Raw genomic sequence first — 19,612 nt, forward strand, 5'->3', positions numbered from 1 at the left:
CCGATGCCCTCAAAAACTTTAAACTAAATGCTGATACTATAAAAATATCCCTGTAAAGTATTATTAGTCCATTGGAACAAAAGAATTACATAATTGTTTAGATTGAAGTTACTCAATATTTTGTAAAGCAGTGTGTTTTTTTTTCAAACTTTACTGTTCTGAGAGACTTAATTTTACAATAACTTTTGGCTCTGTTTTGAAAGTAGGGGTAACTGCTTGAGTGGGCCCACATAAACACCATCTGTACCTCAGTAACTCTGAGGCACAAACTGATGTAAAAAGATCGGCACCCCATGGATTTATCAGGGTGAATTGAAACTATGGAACCACAGAGGCCTATATTCATACCAAAAACATGGAGCCCCAAAACTTATCAGAAACATCAGATCAAAGAAATGATGCAATATTCTCCTTTGGACCCCATGAAACGGTAGACACCTACCACTCTGATGGCAATGCCGTGTCCTCTGACATCTAGTATGATCATAAAGAATTGATGGGTAGAGAACTCTTAACTGCCTCAAGGGCTGCTCAATTCACTTTGTTGACGTGTCGTCCTCCGCTGCCCATCTTCCTGTCAAACAGTCAGTATCTATCATTCATCTGTCTGTGCACCTGTTCCAACCCTGGACCCTGCCCTGCTAGTTCTCTAACTGCTTGGACTCAGCTCCACATCCTTACTTTCAGACTTCCTCCAGAACATTGGCTGCTTCTTTTCCAGCTGGTCTGGGTTTGACTGACTTCACGTCAATACAGATCACATTTAAATTTTTATCAGCCTACAACCGAAACCTCTTAAAACTCAATACAGCATGTTCATCTATGCTTCAGGCATGCTTCAATTGTGACAATAATAGCATTATAGAAAGTGTAACAGAATATTAATTCTCTAAATTTCTGGGCTATAGAGACAGCTATACCCTGAGTTCAACTTATAAGAATGGGAGGAAGAAAGAAGTAGGAGGAAGAAGAGAGGAAAATTAAGGAATGAAGAAGAAAAATTAGAAAGAGGCTAATTTTAAATTTAAGAAGCCATAATCAACACCTTGAACATTAAGTTAAATATGTAAATAACTAAATGGCATCCTAAGGAAAACAAATTAAAAATGTAAATAATTTAAAATTAATAATTTAACCCAGTAATTTAAATTAATTATTTAAAATAAGCCCAAGAATCTTGCTTCTCTTTAAGTTAAAAAAAAAACAAGTTGAAATATAGCTCACACTAATTTAATTCAAGAAGGAATTTCTGAGTTAAATAAAACTTGCTAAAATGTCACAGAGCAAAATGTGGAATCTAAAGCAGGAGACTACTGTGCCCTACTCTATCACAGGCTGCTTAAGGGAGCTCTCCCTAATGCATCTTTTGTGCTGTGCACACAGGAGTGAAAAGACTTAAAAAGCAAAGCCTGTTTTTGCAGATGCCTTCCCTTTTTGTAGAACATTAAAGGATAAATTTTTACCAAATATGTTTTTTAGCAACACAGAGGATTCCTGGAATTTTACCAATACACTTTATAACTGAGAAGCATTTTATTGCTGTGGTTATCAATACTGTGGAAGATATCAATATTTAGGAAGATCCTTGGCCAAGCACATTGTTTGGCTAGGTATGATGCCTTGTTCATCTCTCAGAACATAGATTATGATGAATAATGGATCAGGGCTTTTTTCTTTCTTTCTTTTTTTGCATAATATACCTTTAATATGTAGCAAAGAAGAGCTTTTCAGAAAATAAATTTAATCAAGAGCAGAGTATTCACAAGCGATGGAAAGGAAGTATTTGGGAATAAAACTGCAAGCAGGTTCTGCAAGCAGGGCCCAGGAAAAAGTCGAGGGGTGGGATATGCTGCTCCTATTTGCTCCTGTTTTCATTCAGTTGTGCCAGGATAACTTAAAACTCAGGCTGAGGTTTCTAGAGACAACAGCAAGGCTATAAATCATCAGCCTGAGCTGTAGGGAGACAACAGGGAGAGGGACTAGGTCTCTGAGCATGGTTACTAGTCTTAATAGCTGGCTTATATCCTAAGCCATCTTAGAACTCTAGTGTCAGTTTTGATGTGGGAATGACACCCTAAGCAAAAGACCAGGCTCTGCTTAAACATCCCTCCCAGGTCTCAGGACAAAATATTATGAGAAAAGTAAAAACTTGAATGAAAATAAAAGGACAACAGAAATCCACCTGACCTTGACATATATTCAGAAATATGCCTTAAATCTCTTAAGTATACGATAACATTTTAATCAACAACATAAAAATTGAAATACACAAAAATTCTTACCTTTGCTTGAAGTAGATTTTTCCCTAAGAAATCACAACAATAACAGATACCCCGGTGATTACCTCTATTAACTGCCATCTTTTGAACACACAGCACTATTTCTAAAGTTTGTTCTGTTTGGTTGGTCAGTTTGAAGGGTTTTGTTGTTTGTTTTTTATTTTATTTAAAAGCTTTGAACATAATATTCTTTGACACTTCATATATAAGCATATATATGTAAAGTACTTTTGATCATATTCATGACCATAGCTCTCTCTGACTTTCATTACCACTGGACACTTTCTTCTTCCCAAACCCTGCTCTGCTATAGTTTCTGTGATATAATGTTGCTGTGATAAACATTCTGATGAAAGGGTTTATTTCATCTTATATGTCCAGTCATGGTCCATCATAGAGGAAAATCAGGGCAGGAACTCAGGGCAAGAACCTGAAGGAAGGACTGCACTATTCCATACTACATTATCCCTGTGCAGAATTTACTCATTTCCAAGGAAGTACAACTTGATGGCTTATTCGCAGGCTTATACTTAGCTAGCTTTATAACCCAGTACACTTGTCCCAGGAATGGCACTGGTAAACATTGGCTTAGCCCTCCTATATCGATAAACAATGAAGACAGTCTGGTACAGACATGAACAAAGGCCAATCTGACCTGGGTAATACCTCCAGTTGTAACTTCCTTCTCAGGAAACTCTAGACTGTGTCCAGATGATGGTTAAAGATAACTACAACAACCTTCTACTTTTCTTAAGAACCATTGCGTTTCATTGGGGTTACCTGTATGAATGTTAGTGGGAGGTTATTTACTGCAACTTACCAAAGGCTAAAACACTGAGGGAAAATGACTTCTACTTCCCTGGCAGCAATTAACTACTAATAACTCCTTGAGAAGAGGTAGAGCCTCGTAAAGACTTCCCCCCTCATGATGGAATGTTGACAGCCCAATTTTGTGTGGCTCTTGTGCAAACAACCACAACTGCGGGGGCTGGAGAGATGGCTCAGAGGTTAAGAGCACTGATTGTTCTTCCAGAGGTCCTGAGTTCAATTCCTAGCAACCACATGGTGGCTCACAACCATTTGTACTGAGAGCTGGCGCCCTCCTCTGGAGTACGGGCATACATCAAGGGAGAATGTTGTATACATAATGAATAAATCTAAAATAAATAAACAAATAAAAATAAATAAAAAAAAACAACCACAACTGCTCTTGTTTATGAGTGAAGTGGACATGGCATGCCCACAAGAAGTATTTCTCAGAATTTCTCCCCATCCACTAGAATCTTAAGTTTAGCTGCCTTCTCTTCTACGAGGTTTGCTGAGCCTTTGATGAAGTGACACACGTCTCATTTGAGGATGGACACTCAACAGTCACTTGTTCTCAGCATTTTGATCACTTATTAGCCTATGAATTAACTGAGTCTCACTGCAAGAAAAAGCTTATCTGGCCAAGGCTAAGCACAGCATCAATCTCTAGGTATAAACAAATACCAAGAAGACAAGTTGGCATCTTGTTCATTGAGCAAAAAAGAAAATGTTCCCCCAAAAGGCATATGACTTCTTCAGCTTTGGACTTCTGGTCCTGTTTATAGTTTCATAAGTTCTTTGCTCCCCTGGGACCTCAAACCCAATCCAAAAACCATTGTGGACTCATATAAGAGCCAAGTCACTATTGTACCTATGGTGATTGATTATTTTGGCAGCTCATAACAAACTATAATTATCTGGAAAGAGAAACCTCAACTGAGAACATGTCTCTAATACATTGGCCTGTAATCAGCTCTGTAACACATTTTCCTGATAAATGTAGACGGTCCTAGCCCAGGTAGGGTGGTGTCATCCCTGGGTCAGTGGGCCTTTAGGAAGCAGGCTGAGCAAACCATGAGGAACAGTCCAGTAAGCAGCACACCTCTGTGGTCTGCTTCAGTTCCTGCCTCCAGGTTTTAGCATTGAGTCCTTACCTTGGCTTCTCTTAGTGATAGACTGCTAATGGGACATATAAATCAAATAAACCCTTGCCTCCGCCAAGCTGACTATAGTCGTGGTGTTTATGACAGCTATAGACACAGACTAAGACATCAACAGTGGGTATATCTTACCTGAAGACTCAGTGTTTTAGTATACAAAGCTCACCTCTGGACAAGACCTCTGGAGCCATTTCTATACCTTTCCACACTATGAAAGCTAGCTAACAGGGAAGACGCTTACAGCTCTCTTCCAGACTGATTTCTCTATGTCCTATGATGGAAATATGTAGTGTCTTCAGCAACAGGGTCTTGCTTTTAGTTCTGGTAAACAAACAAGAATATGGACAAACTTTTGATTTTTAAGTTTCTTTATCAACAGTCAGTCAAGATCAGAAATTAGGAACATTCAGTACCAAGGGATTCGGCATTTGGCAGAATTTCTAATAATAATGGTCAGCCTGATTTCTGAAGACAGTCAATTTCTAGACACTGATCTCAGTGAGAGGAGCATCATTATTGTCACATAAGCAGCTACTAGAAATTCTAAGTCGGTCAGTCCTGCTTGGTCTTATATTGTGGTCACTATCTACATGCCCCACTGTGGATTTAAATTTGAATTACCCGGACGCTTCAAGTCAAAATTCAGTTCCTTATATTACCCACACTTCAAGTACTCAGTAACAGATATAAAACGTTTGCATGATGAAAGAAATTCTATTGGTACTACTATTCAAAGGCAGAAACCAAGGCATGTCTGTACTGTGTAGGTCCCATGTCTTCTGTGATCCCATGAGTTCACCATTTATTCTCACATCAAGAACTGCAAAGATGATGATATGGCAGCTATCCAGAATCCGTTAGAGACCAGCTTCATCACCAGAACTGGTTGACTATAACTCCTTCATCTTAAAAAGTAGAAATTTTTGTAAAGTTAAATGTTTCTCTTCTTGAAAAAATTAATACATAAAATCATGTTCACCTACCTATACAGTATCATACAGTATTTAGATACTTGTATGCATTGTGTGATGATGAAATCAAGTGTCTTAGGGTTTCCATTGACCACAGCAACTCTTATAAAGGAAAACATTTAATTGTTATAAGTTTAAAAATAAACAACATAAAGGAGTCCTGCCATACAACAGGGCTCACACAAAGGTTTGTTGGAAGAGGAGAGAGAAGGGGCAGAAAAGGGGGCTGACAAGGGGGCAGAAGTGGGGATGGGGGGGACAGAGATCTGTCCCTGGGGACAAGAGTGACAGGAGAGGGGGGGGTAAAGTCCACCTTTTATAAGGAAATATAGCAAATGTGCACAGGAGGTGCTCCTAGTGGCTGAGGATGTATCCTGTCAGGACCCCAAGGACAGGCCACTACAGATGCCTGAATACTAACAGTGGTGGCTTACAGTTCAGAGGGTAAGTCCATTATCAGCATTGGTGGAGAACATGGCAGCATGCAGGCAGAAATGGTGCTGGCTACATCTTGATCAGAAGGCAACAGGAAATGGACTGGCTGTGGCTTAGGCATAAATGAGACCTCAAAGCCCACCCCCACAGTGACATACTTCCTCCAACACAGCCACACCTACTCATACCTACTCCAACCAAACCACATCTCCTGATGATGCCACTCCCTATGAGCTTATGGGGGCCAATTACATTCAAACCAACACATCAAGGAAATTAACATATCAATCAAACTAAGAAACACTTATCATTTCTTTATGTCAAGAACATTAAAATTTTTCTCCCTTAGCTTAGTGTGGGGTTTTTAGATTTGTTTTGTTTTGTTTTGAGACACAATTTATATAGCTGGCCTGTGACTTACTTTGTAGGCAAGTACGGCCTCGGACTCCTGCCCTTTCTGCCTCCTCCCAAGTGTTAGGATTAGAGATATTCACCACAATTTCCATCCAGAGTGTTATCATTATCATCTTCAGTCACTGAACTGTGCAGAAGAATGTCTATCTAACACTAACCTTTCTAAATGTAACCTTACTGCAACCTATCTTTCCTCAACCCTCACTCTTTCTCCTCTAGTTATCAGTCTTTGGTAGCTCTAGTGAGTTTCTACTGGAAACTGCTAACAGATAAGCTTTTATTGTGAGTCCATATTTAAATGTGATCATGCAGTGTTTATACAGGCCCAGCTTGTTTAACACAGCATAGCATCTATCGGGTCCACATATGTTTCTGCTAGCTAGCAAGCAGACCTTAGTCCACACCTAGACTTATATTCTGCTTTCAAATAGTTGGCAGTGTTGCATGCCCTTCCTAATCTACCCATCTTTCAAAAGCCATTTCAGGGCTAGTCTGTTACTGCTCCTATCTCAGCCTCTGTCCTAGCTGCTTTCTCTCTTCCAAAATGCTATGGTACTCATAATATTGCTAACAAAACATACTGTGTTTCTTTTTAAAACGATATGATTCATTAATCATAAATTAATTATATTCTACTTCTTCATTCCCACTCTGATTTAATCTGTCTTTAAGTTGACATGCGAACTTCTTCCACCAAGATGGGAACATCAATGCCCCCTTCAACCCCTGAAGAGATTTTCAGTATTACTCTTGGGGAAAAGGCACCTGTTAGTGGCATACAAAAGTCACCCTGACCTGTATCATGGTGGTTTCCTAGAGTTCCTATTACCCACCAAGGTTCTCTGTGGCCATATTGACCCCATAGGAGAAATTGTAACTAACTCTGTCTCCATTTTCCAAGTGAAACTCCGTGAAGAATTTCTCCTACATTTTTTGATTGATAAAAAGCAATTTCTCCGTTTTGCTTCGAAAAAGTGCAACGTTTTCAACAGTTCACATTCCCTTTACAGAGAGATTATTTTCTCCACTGGATTTCTTCACTTATCAAACCTCAGTGTCTGAAACTATGCAAATCAATAATAGAACTTAGATTTCTTGCGAAATCATGATCTCATCCCATCTCCTCCCACTCACTACCAGCACTCTCCACACACCCTCTCTTCATTTCAAATAAGTGACAAATGAATAAAATTGCCTGGGATACATAAAATTCAATCTCTGGGTTCTTTGAGACCTTCCTCCTGCTGATCTTAACACTGTAACTCTGTCTGCCAACATGAACAGAAAGTTCTACTTCCAAAAACCACCAACCAAGCATGAGTCGGCTAGATGAGGCTGATTGATTCAATGAAGTGAAGGCAAAACCATGGAAAGTCAAGTCAGAAAAACAAGAGTTTCCTTAAGGTTTGGGGATCTGATAAAAAATCTTGAAGACTGTCCAAGAATGCCCAAACTTTTGACAATGTACCAGATGATTCCATTTATGAAGTTCATACTCAAGAACCATATGCATTTGTCTTGGTCTAGATCCACAGCAGGGCTGGGCTGTGTGTAGCCTCGGGTTGAATGTGTTTTTCAGGGAAGCTAGAATTTGTTTGAATTTGACTACTGTTTCTGAATCCGGATTAAGACAGGCAAAAGTTTAACCAGGATTCAGATCAAGAACAAGGGTGATATGGTGAGATTAGATATCCAGCGACACTGGAGAAGAACCAAATGGATCTTGGGGAGCCACAAGCAAAAAAAAAAATTCATAGGGGTTGTTCGTGAGGACTTCCTCACTCGCTGCCTCATTCCTTCCCTCCCTTTTTCTCCTTTCTTTTCTTCTTTCATTCACTGAATCTAACTCAGGGCTTTATGCATGATAGGTGGATCCTTTCCAACAGCCCTTCTTAGTGGAATTTCTAGCTACCAAATGATCAGAGAACAAACAGTGCTTCTTATTAACTTTCTCTACATCTTCCCTCCCTGCTCCAGTGACAACTTGAGTCAGTACTCACTTTTCAGCCCTCCACAGCTTTTATGATGTTAGGCACTCTGAATGGTACCTCACATCATTTAATATTTTAAAATTCTTCATATGCACTTTAAGGAGAGTCCTAGACCTTTAAGGTGGAACTCAGGTCTGCTGTCTCTCCTTAGAGCCAGCATTGGCACCCACACTGCAAAGGCCATGCCCATTCACCTGTCATCGCTGTTCTAGGAGTGAAAGCAAGTGTAAAGTGGTAAAGAAGCAATGTTAAGCTCCTATACACTTTTCTTTTCCATACACAAATTGTCAGCCAGGTTATTCTGAAACTGTCAACCTTCAGATAATTTTAGATATGATGTACAAAGCTCCCAGATGAACTCATAAGGTCAGAGGAACGTCTTTCCGGGGCATCTAGCTCTTAGGTAATAAAATCGGGCTACTTCAAGGAAGCCAAGAGAGGTCGGGACTCATGGATGCAAACTTGTGTTGCATAACTTCTCATTCTCACAGTTGCAGAGTGGAGTTATTTCCTCTGTCAGCTTTACAGTCCAGGAGATAAAATGAGTTCTGAGAGGTGAGGTTTTGCAGAATGGCAATGTAAGAAGTCATTTTCACTGAGGAGGGGCATGCTAGTTAGGTCCCCTCTCACTGTGCTGTGTAGCAATGCCTCGCCCCTAAGGGTTAGTATTCACCTTGTTTCTTTGTTTTTCGTTTGTTAGTGTTATAGCAGCTCCCCGTGGGCTCTTAAAAATCAATGCTTCTTTTAGGGTGACCACTTGTCCCTTCACTCTGCTCTCGACCAGGTCTCTCCTCATTTAACAGGAAGGTTCCCTGCACTCTGAGGAAAATGCTTGAACTTGGGTCTCCTCAACAATCCAGGAACCCGGAGTGCCACTCTGTCTGAATGGTCTATAACAACCTCTGCAGACCCAAAATCTAAATACAAAAGAAGCATCCAATTTTGTTGGGACACCATCAGGCTCAGGGACTACCAGTGCAATTTAAATAGAAGACAAAAGGAAAGGCACAAAACCAGGAGCTCTCTTAGCAGAGAGCTAAGATCAGAATTTGGCAGGGTGGAAGTGTTAGGGTCAAAAATCTTTTTCCTCTCACTCAGAAAACCAATGAGGAATGGCTAGAAAGCTAGTGTCAAAACTTCCTGAGAAGGTGAGCTAGTTTGTTCTTTTTCTTTCTCCAAACAGCTAAAGCTCTTGATGTTTTTGCATGAGCCTCTGACAAAGCAATCTAGTTGCAGTTTGAGTCTATCTGGTTTCTAAGTTGATGTAAAAACTGAGGAGATAATCTACAAAGCACATACTTTTTTGTTTTAATTCTGTGAGAGTCTTGCCTACCTGGAAAATGTTGCTGAGTAATGATCTGGGATCCTTGGAAAGTCTGCCTGCTCATATTTACACACGTGCTTGTGCTAAGATGGAGTAACATAATGGAGGGGCCTTAGGACTTTAGCTGCTTGCAATAAAGGCTGTCAAGAACGCGCTTCCCTCTGAAGCGATAAAACAATTGAAGATTGTGCCTATAACTATAGTAACTTTAGACTTGGAAGAAAAACATGGATAGATTCATGGCTCTCCTTATGCATGAGATGCTTTGAGAGTAGAAGATAATTAAAATGATGGCAGAATACTGGGCTATCTTTGAGAACATTGCCTGTCTTGGGGAACTGGGCCCATGAAAACTTGATGGCAACCAAAACCTCCCTCAGCCAGTGTGCTCAGGTTCTTACCTTGTAGAGTTGGCTGATACTCATGGGCCACAGAGGGTAGGCTATAGATACAAGTTTATTATAGATTCTTAGGCATGAGTTTAAGATGATAAAGAGAGCAATATCATTATATAAACAAGCAGTCACATAGCAGCAAAAGTGATGGACCCTAGAGTATCAGAAAAATAATACTTAGGCTCTAGCTATCACCACAGAGAGAGAGAGACAGACAGACAGACTTTGTCACTTAGGACCCAACACTACTTCATGGTGACTCATAGGGACTGTGCTAGGTGGTAGGAATTATGGGGGTGAAAAATGTATTATCTCATTAAAGGGGTGATTATTCTTCCCATATTTTAGTCATAGCTAAAGGTGGAAAAGCCTCAAATGGGACACCATTTCCTTAATTCTTGGCTCATTCTGTTTGATTTCTCAAAGAAACATGCCCTTTATTAAAATGTAAAACAAACATGAAATAAAAAAACAAAAAAATCATAAAGAAAGCAATAGAAAAGGAAATTAATACTTTAAAATCATAGATTCTTAATTAAATTAAAAGTGATCAGGGATAAGACTTCTAATTATTAGTAAGTGGAGAATAATCATGGATTACCAATTAATTCCACATGATCCACTCTAGGGAAACGACAGAACATAAGCTAATATAAAAGCCATTACAGATCAGAAGACTTATAAGAACTACAGTGCCCATGCGCGCACATGTGTTTGTGTGTGTGTGTGCATATGTATATGTATGCAAATGTGTATGTGTGTGTAGGTTGATTTAGCTGTTGTCAATATTCTACACCAGAATATCTTCTACTTCTTTCAGTATTCCATTACTTTTTACAACTTAATATTAAATTCATCACTAACTCAAATTTTTATTAAATATGAACAAGGACCTAAGTTTTGTCTCTAAATACTTCACTGGGAATTTACTAAACTCTTCCACATCACAACCAGTCTGTGCAGTTGCCACCTTACAAATTTTCATCATGTAACAACTCACAGTGGAAATCACAATCCGTCAACATCTGTGAAAGTGTTAAAGTCAATATAGACTGTGTCTTAGTTAGGGTATCTATTGCTGTGAAAAGACACCATGACCACGGTAACTCTTAAAAGGAAAGCATTTAATTGAGGGGGCTCACTTACAGTTTCAGAAGTTCAGTCCACTACCATCATGGCGGGAAGCACAGCAGCATACAGACAGATATGGTATTGGAGGAGTGGCTGAGAGTCTTATATCTTGCAGGCAACAGGAAGTCAACTGAGACACTGGTGGTATTTTGAGCATAGGAAACTTCAAAGCCTGCCCTCACAGTAACACAATCCCTCTAACGAGGCCATCACCACTCCAACAAAGCCACAACTCATAAGAGTGCCATTCCCTATGAGATTATGGGAGCAGATTACATTCAACCTACAGGACTGTGCTTTCCTTATGCCAGAACCCATTGTAAACATCTCACATGGAACTGTCTTCTTTAATTCTTGCAAATGTGTCTTGAGAGCAGCATTATTTCCATCTTACAGATGAAGAAAATAATGATTTTCAGAGCCACATAGGAAAGAAAAGAAGCTATGAAAGTGTCTGTTATTATTTAACAGACAAAAAAATTGGCTTTCACAAAAATTGTAGTGAGCTCAGGACACAGAATGCCAGTCACATGCGCCTGAACCCTGAAGTATTTTGACTTCGAAACCATCGTTGTTTCTACCTATGTGATGCCTGTCAGTTTTTTAATAAGGCTCCTGAGATCTGAAAATAGCATTGATCTGAAGAACCTGTAGAGATGGACAGATTATTATTGGAACACTGTAAAATGTACACCTGCCTAGTCATCCATCAGTCTAGAGAGACAAGTGTGGATATCACTTATGAAGAATCCCAAGGAAGAGAAGAATCCTGAACCCGTCTCTACTTAAAATTCATATCAAGGATGTCACAGGTTGACAGAGGTAGTTCTTATGACAGTTTTAGATTGACGACCACAAAAGCAGTCTGCAGTATTAGCACAAAACAAGCACGCATCCTTCCACGGGGACACCTGGCCGACATACAGCTGGTCGGCCATGTAGCAAAGATGTCAGGGACACCATGTCCTTTTCACATGCAGGAGATTCTTTGTTGACAGGAACTATAAACTGTTTCTTTAATCTCAGCTTCTAAGATGCTAAGGGAGATTTCTACCTCTGTGTATTTTTCTAGTTCCACCTTCCCTTCCATACCAAAGATCTATCCAATGCCCACAACTAATCCTGGCATTTTCTTGCTTCCTGAAGACCAGAAAGCAGCTTGTTTTCAGTATCTACCTTTGCTTCCTGATACCAGAGCAAAATAAAAATGCGGACTATGTTTTGACTGACAACTCTCATTCTACAGAGATATAATCCTTGCACTCTCTAGTTGGAGACTAGTTCTAAAACTATTATGGTCGTGTGCCAACCACTAAGTGACTGTCAGCCCTGAGTGCTCTTAGTTCTTGTCTGCACATCTGATGGTCAATCCAGTGGGGAGTATATCTTTGACAAAAGTCAGGTACAAAATGGTGTCAGTGCTTAACAACTAAAGCTTCTATTTGGGAAGATCTATACAAGAGTCATAGATTAAAAGGAAATTTTATTCAAGTTACTAAATACCTTCTCACTTAAATGCAGATGGTTTGGACTTCTCAGTTTGGTGTTGCAAAATCATAAAAAGGAAATTCCAACTCTATATGGAAAAATGAGCCAAGCTTCTTGACAGAGAATCCCCATAGAAGCAGAGATGAGCTAACGAGATGCCACAGGCACCATGTCTAAGTCTCAGATGGATTCTAGAAAGAGAGCTGAGCTGGTACTAAAGGAGACAGCTTTGGTTGAGCCAAAGGTGTGGTTGACCATTCTTTCATTTCTCTGCCAAATGATAAGTGTGATCCTTGTGTGTTGTTATTGTTCACTGTCATTCTCATCTTCCTGAAAGATTTTTTTCATTATCCTACAGGGTGCTTAACGAATGTATCGATGCCTCCTCTGAAGGTTTTCAACTAGAAACTAACCCTGGAAATCATTGGGCAACTTTATAGCAAGGAACCAGGAAGCTCATTCTGAGAAATGGTGCCAGAGCTGTTTAGATGGTGAAACCCGAAACCCAACAACCATTTGTCAGTCAGTGGCTTCACACAGATTCCCGCATACACTCCCATGTGGTTCTAATGGACTAGCTCCTGTGTGATGCTTTCTGATATGTGAATAATGGTTAATATTTCTGTATGCCTTGGACTTCTTCCAGTGTATGAACTTCAAATATATCCTAAACGTATCAAAGGATAAATGATGCAAGATCAAATATTACATCTGAGTTCATTTAAGCATTATTAATGGTAGTAGGTCTTGAACCAGTCTATAGCTCTCCAAAAAATTAATAAATGTGGAAGCTGAAAAAGATCCCATTAAGGCTTGTTCTATTGGCAACTGGCACAAATTAATTAGATAATGATTTTTAAATGCCCCAAATCATCTAATACTAATTCAGAAGGTAAAGATTACAGTTACTCAGGGGCCCGATAGAAATGGCAAGTACGGCTTACCCCACTGCAATGAATTGTAAAAACATTCTTGCTTCAATAGAGGAGAACCTAGTTGGGAGGGCTAACATGAACTCTTGAAACTTACAGACTGCAAAGAGGGTTTTGGATTAAGTCATTGGGAGCCACACTCAATAAACATAGTCCATTACCTACTTCATTTACATCGCTGATTTTTAATCATATTTATTTATGTGTGTCTGTGTGAGTGTATGGGTACATATGCGTATGGAGGACATGTTTGTGAATGAACATGGAAGTCAGAAGAGGGTACTGGGTGTTCTATTCCATTGTTCTATGCCTGTATCTCTGAGAAAATTTCTTTTCCTAAATTTGGGGCTGGAGCCTCTGATGGGCCAACAAGTTCCAGGGAACCATCCTGTCTCTGTCTGGCTCTGAGCTGGAATTACAGGGTTTTATGAGAAATCCTCTACAGCTTGATACATGAGTACATGGACCTGAACTCTGGTCTTCAAAAATTTGGTGCAAGCATTCTTCAGTCATGAACCATCTCTCCAGTCCCCTCTTCATTTTTATTGTTATCAAATTCTGTATTGTGTGTCCATTCATCTACTATTCATCTTTTACTGTACTCCTGGAACATGATAAACCACAGTTTTGCCCTCAGAATTGACTGCTATAAACTAAAATAATGAGACACTAAGTTGGCATTCAACAAGTATTTTCAGAATATGTGAAATGTTGGGAATATTATGTTAAGTTGTATTGCTTTAGTTTATGTTGCATTTATTTAAATCTGTGAAGATGTGATATTTTGCCTGTCCAGAACACCTGATGATCTAATAAAGATCTGAATGGACAATAGCAAGGCAAGAGAAAAGATAGGTAGGGTTGACAGGAGGGGAACTCTGAGGGAAAAGGAAAAGTAGCCAGAGAAGGGGAAGAAGATCAGGGGTTAGCCATCTAGCTACACAGCAATCTATGGAGTAAGGGTAAGATTTACAGAAGTAAAAGAATGGGGAAAGTCTAGAGGCAAGAGGTAGATGGGATAACATGAGTTAGGAGAAGCTGGCAAGAAGCAAACCATACTATGATCGGACATTTATAACTAAGAATAAACCTTCATGTGGTTTATTTGGGAGCAGGGTGGCAGCCCCCCCCTCCTGCAAAGAAAGACAGAGGAGTTAAAAAGCATCACACTGCTATAACAGGAAAGAATGAATAGCGTAAGTAAATGTGTGGCTCCTCCCAGGCGCTGATTACAGGATTTTGAAATGAAGACTTTGATTTGTGTCTGTGCCACAAACTCGCTCTGGCAAAGTGCCAAGCTCCTTTGTGAGTTCCACTCACTTGGGGACTAGTATGACCTATGATGAAAAGCAACTTCATACTTCCTACCCTTGCTTATCTTCATATATCCTCATAACTAACATTTTACAAGTTTAAAATGAAGCATTGATATTTTATAAGACCCTTTAATTCTGGGAATATTATGAAGTGAGAATGAAGTAAGTCAACTTTCTTTTTTCTTCTGTGGGTATAAGGGGTGTTTGTGTGTATGTGTTGGTGTGTTATGTGTGGACTTGCATGTGCAGTTGCAGATACCCACGTCTATAGATCCATATGAATGTCTGTGCACACGGAGATCTACTTCATGCATCTTCCCCAATTCTCCTTCATCTTATTGAGACAGGGTCTCTCACACTTCACCTGTAGACCACTGATTTAGCTAGACATGTTGGCCAATAAGCTCCAGAGGCCCACAAGTCTCAGCTCCCTCCAGGAACTAAAATTACAGATGACCACCATCACTACATGCAGCTTTGACAAGGATTTAGGGATCCCAACATAGGTCCTCAGGATTATATGGCAACTGACTGAGCAAGCGTCTGCCCAGACAATAAATAATTTTGATGCATTTTTATACTACGAAAACTCAACTATAGTTTTGTTGGTGATCTGAAAAACAGGGGTGAGGGAGATATGCCCAGATAAGATACTGGAGCATCCACAGTTGTGACAGGAGAGAACCTGGAGCCTGAGAAGGGCAAAAGGTGACTCCCAGGAAGCACAGACATCCTGAAATACCTCTGGAGGTGAAGAGTATAGAATGGGGAGGGAGGAAGGGAGTGGGTTAGGGAGAGAGGATGGAGAGAAGATGAAACTTGCATTTTGTAAGAGTTTGCCCTCTGGAAGATTGGCATTTAAGGCCAACTTCTACCTCTTTGGGGGTGACAACTCACAGAAGGTAGATAGCTAACTTCTAGCCTTGTTTTCTTCATCTCTAATACTGTGATGCTCGTATTCAATGGGGAAGATCCAAGAGGACCTAAAAAAGGAATCCAGGGTCACAGGTGTTCACCAATGCGTGGGAAACATTGATTAACACAGGGCATCATTGTATGAGCTAGAAACAGTCTTTCCAAGTGAGTGTCAGTGAAGATTATCCTACCAGAGGGAAGAAGAGACATAAAACTGACAAAGGCTTGGGGTGGGGAGGAGCAGCAGTGGACTTTTACAGTGAAAACCGGGGGAGAAGATATAACAGGAGAGGCATGTGATAGCTGTCTAATGCTGTAGAACAATCTTCGTTCACTGTAAACATGTATTACTCTCATTGGTTAATAATGAGATGACTAGCCTATAGCTGTGCAGGAAGAGATTGGGCAGAAGAGCCAGACTAAGAGGACTCTGGTAAGAAGAAGGATAAATTCTCAGGAGTCACCAGCCAGTTGCAGAAGAAGCAGCATAGAAATAACATAGATGAGGTAAATGATCCTCAGAACAGTATATAGATTAGTAGAAGTGGGTTATTTTGGTCAATGTGGAAATAGACTCATATTTTCGGGCCTCCACAAACCATACATTTTTCCCCTATAAGCCTTGTGGTATTGCCGTTTTCATGGGTTTTCACGTTGTTTGGCTGCGGTATAAACCCTTACACCACCAGTGTCCCACTGGCTCCACTTTTCCTCAGACTGCCCCTACCACTGCTGCCAACAAGATTGGTTGGATCCACGAGGCAGCTGTTTTCAACTCCAGCTTTTTGCTCCCTGTCACAGCTTGTGGTGTGGTGGCTCAGCAACAGGGTAGATCATGCCTCTAGGTTTCTCTTCCATACAGCATATGACTGCTGCCATTTTGACTGAAGTCAAGTGACCTTACCACCATCTTAACTGAGAACCAGGTCAGGTGATCAAGTTCCGCCATCTTTACTGAGGTATTCCCTGCCTGTTTCCCAGTGTTAACTCTGTTACACAGGTGACCTTACCACCATCTTAACTGAGCTTAGGTGACTTCACTGCCATCTTAACTGAGAGCCATGTCAGGTGACCATGTCCCACCATCTTTCCTAAAAATATCCCTGCCTGGTCCCCTGGTTTACTTTTGTTTTTGTCTTTAAATTCCTCTTGCTGACTCTGTTGCATGTGTATTTTTTACAGTGGCATGACTTTGGTAGTGCCCACCAAAGCATCTACTTTGCCCAATTCCTGTTTACTGTGTGTGTGTGTGTGTGTGTACATGTGCGCGTGCACATGTACCTGTTAACTGTTATAATTATCTGTTCATTGTATCTCATTCCAGACTAACAAAGCAACAAGTGTCAATATTTATATTGGTCTTTACTGTTAAGTCTCTTTAAAAAAAATACTATATATTTAATCCAACCCTGCTTTACCTGTTAAGTTGAAAGCCAGTCTCCAATCACTCAGACCCAGCTCTCCAGGCAGATTCTATAACTTATCTATAACCACTAAACAGCCCTCAACTGCTCAGAGATCTGAGGAATATGGCATTTAAATATTTAATTATTAGAAACTTTTCATAACAAAAAGAGACAGGTTGGATCCTAGTGGCAGCACTCTATTTCCTCCAAAGAAGACAGAAGACAAATGGGCACACAACAATCCACAATTCACTTCAACTGCCAAGCACTGACCACTGGGGAAAACTGCCTTTAATCTAAACTGAAGATCTCCAGACAGTGGACAAAATCACTGGAATCGACAGGTCAAGGTAGGCTTGTCTTCTTACAGATTTCTTAGCCTACATGATCTTCTGGAGTCTGGCAGGCCCTGTCCTAAATAGCAAAAGGCAAATACGACACTCAGAGACCATGGAGGACCTTGAGGAGTAGCTCTAAGTGCCAAGCAAGTAAGTCCTCTGTCATTTTTTAATCAATAACTCAAATAAAATTTTATTTTACTCAAAGATCTGATGGAATTTGACAACTTAGAGGTTTTGTCAGTTTAAAAGGACAACCTCACCAAACCAATTTCAGCAAAACACAAATACAAGTTATTAAGGTGTGTACCTGCAAGTTATAAAAGTGTAAGAACAAACACAAGTTATCAAATTTCTCCTTCATGCTGTTTTCCATAGTCTTAAAAATACTTTTTATTGTGCAAAATATCGGTCACAGTCATTCTGACATAAATATGCTACTGTTTATATAATGTATATGTCTAAAATTTCTGTTTTCACAAACCCAAAGAATTCTTGTGAGTTCCAGGGAGTTGAATTGAAGAATCCATCTTACACAGATCAGATAGACCCCTCTCAATTCCCTGGTCCTAATTTTTTTTAAAAAAAAACATAACTTTGTCTTCTGTTCTTCCATACCACTGGACAGGAGCAAAGAGACCAGCTATACCAGGATGTGACCAGTACCCAGCCATCTCAGGTTCCCCCCTAGACAATGCCCACAAATAAGCAGGAAGCAGTCTTTAGGATCCGCTGCCCCAATTCCTTTAACCTGTGGTGCCTAACCTTCTGCCTTTTTATTATAAAAAAGAGATGTAAATTCAATGATCTGTCTTGTCCCTTTAAGAGACAAGCCATGCCCACTTCTTTCCCCCCCCCCCCCTTCCACGGAGGCAGGCTGGGAGCTTCCAGTCTGAGCCCTTACATGCCCACTGAAATCATGTGTTCAGAGTTTCTTGAAAGTACAAACATAAATACAGCACATCTTGTTTGTAGGAAATGAAAAATTGCTAAGAAATACTAAATACTTTTCCAAAGTATTTTCAACTTATATCCCCAAAACACTCTGTGTGAATTTCTACAATTCCATATATATACTAATACTTGATATTTTCTGACTTGTTTTTTTTTTGAGAAATTGGAATGTATAATAATTTATATTTAAATGTTTCTTTATTATTCAGCATTTCCTTCCAGGGTACAAAGGAAAATACTAACAAATACTTTAATATAGTTTTGAGAGCATTTTATTCTTAGCTATCAAAATTACTTAAAGATATTAATAAAACTCATACACATACAGATTGGCTTTAACTAATGTGAATGTCAAGATTCTGGCTAAGAGATACAACTAAGTTCCTGGTTCATTGGAAGGACTTACCTGTAAGGTCTCCAACAAAAGCCTCAAAACACGGCAAATCCCCTCCTACTCATACAAATAGAACAAAGCAAGAAAATTGTCCAAGGGACCACTTATAACTCCATTTCGAGTCTGGTTTCCAATTTCTGTCCTGGGCTCATCCCTGCCCCCATGTTTTGTGAATACTCATTTGTTAATAGATGTGAGGTTAATAAGTATGGGCCCAGTGTATCTTAAGCACTCATAGAGTGTGAGCGCCACACATGCCAGTGTTACTAGCTAACATTAGCCTTTTTGACTATTTTTTTAATATATTTCCAGAAAAATGTAAATTTAGGCACTATTTTATTTTGATTTGTTTTCTGTGAGGTTTTATTTTTGTTTTATTTTGTTATTTTGTTTTCACTTATATTTAGTGTTTTATTTCATCCTGATACAGAAGAGACATTTAGTCATTGTTAGTCTACACAATCACTAGAAATATAATTAAGTGTATAAAATTACATGTCATACTAAATCTCTATCTCAATGGTATCAAGTGCACTTATTTGAATCTAGTAGCTTTTCAAGTAACCCCTTGAACTTGAGAAAAATCTATAGTGTCTAGACCACTTTAAATAAATAAACTCACTGAAGGTACTCTGGTAACATAATTATCCTACTGCAAGCCAAACAGAAGGCCAGAGAAGACCCTGGGTTAGCCAAGAGCACACACATTGCTCCTCTTAGGACCACAAACAGAACAGAAAGAAATAAAAACCTCAGTGTTACAAATAAACATGTCAGGAGAGCGAGTGTCAGCAGGAGAGATTGCTAATGCATTCCTGAACTCAGGATGCTTATTAACTTTGTGACTGACCAGATGGAGGGGCACAAAACCAAAGCATAGAGATAGAGAGCTTGTCAGCAAGATGGAGAGAGGCCCACAGGACAGACATGGGGGATATGAGGACATGGAAATGGGGAGAGGA

Source organism: Alexandromys fortis, unplaced genomic scaffold (assembly GCF_014885135.2).
Source record: "Alexandromys fortis isolate MF-2015 unplaced genomic scaffold, M_Fortis_MF-2015_v1.1 scaffold_30, whole genome shotgun sequence".
Lineage (NCBI taxonomy): Eukaryota > Metazoa > Chordata > Mammalia > Rodentia > Cricetidae > Alexandromys > Alexandromys fortis.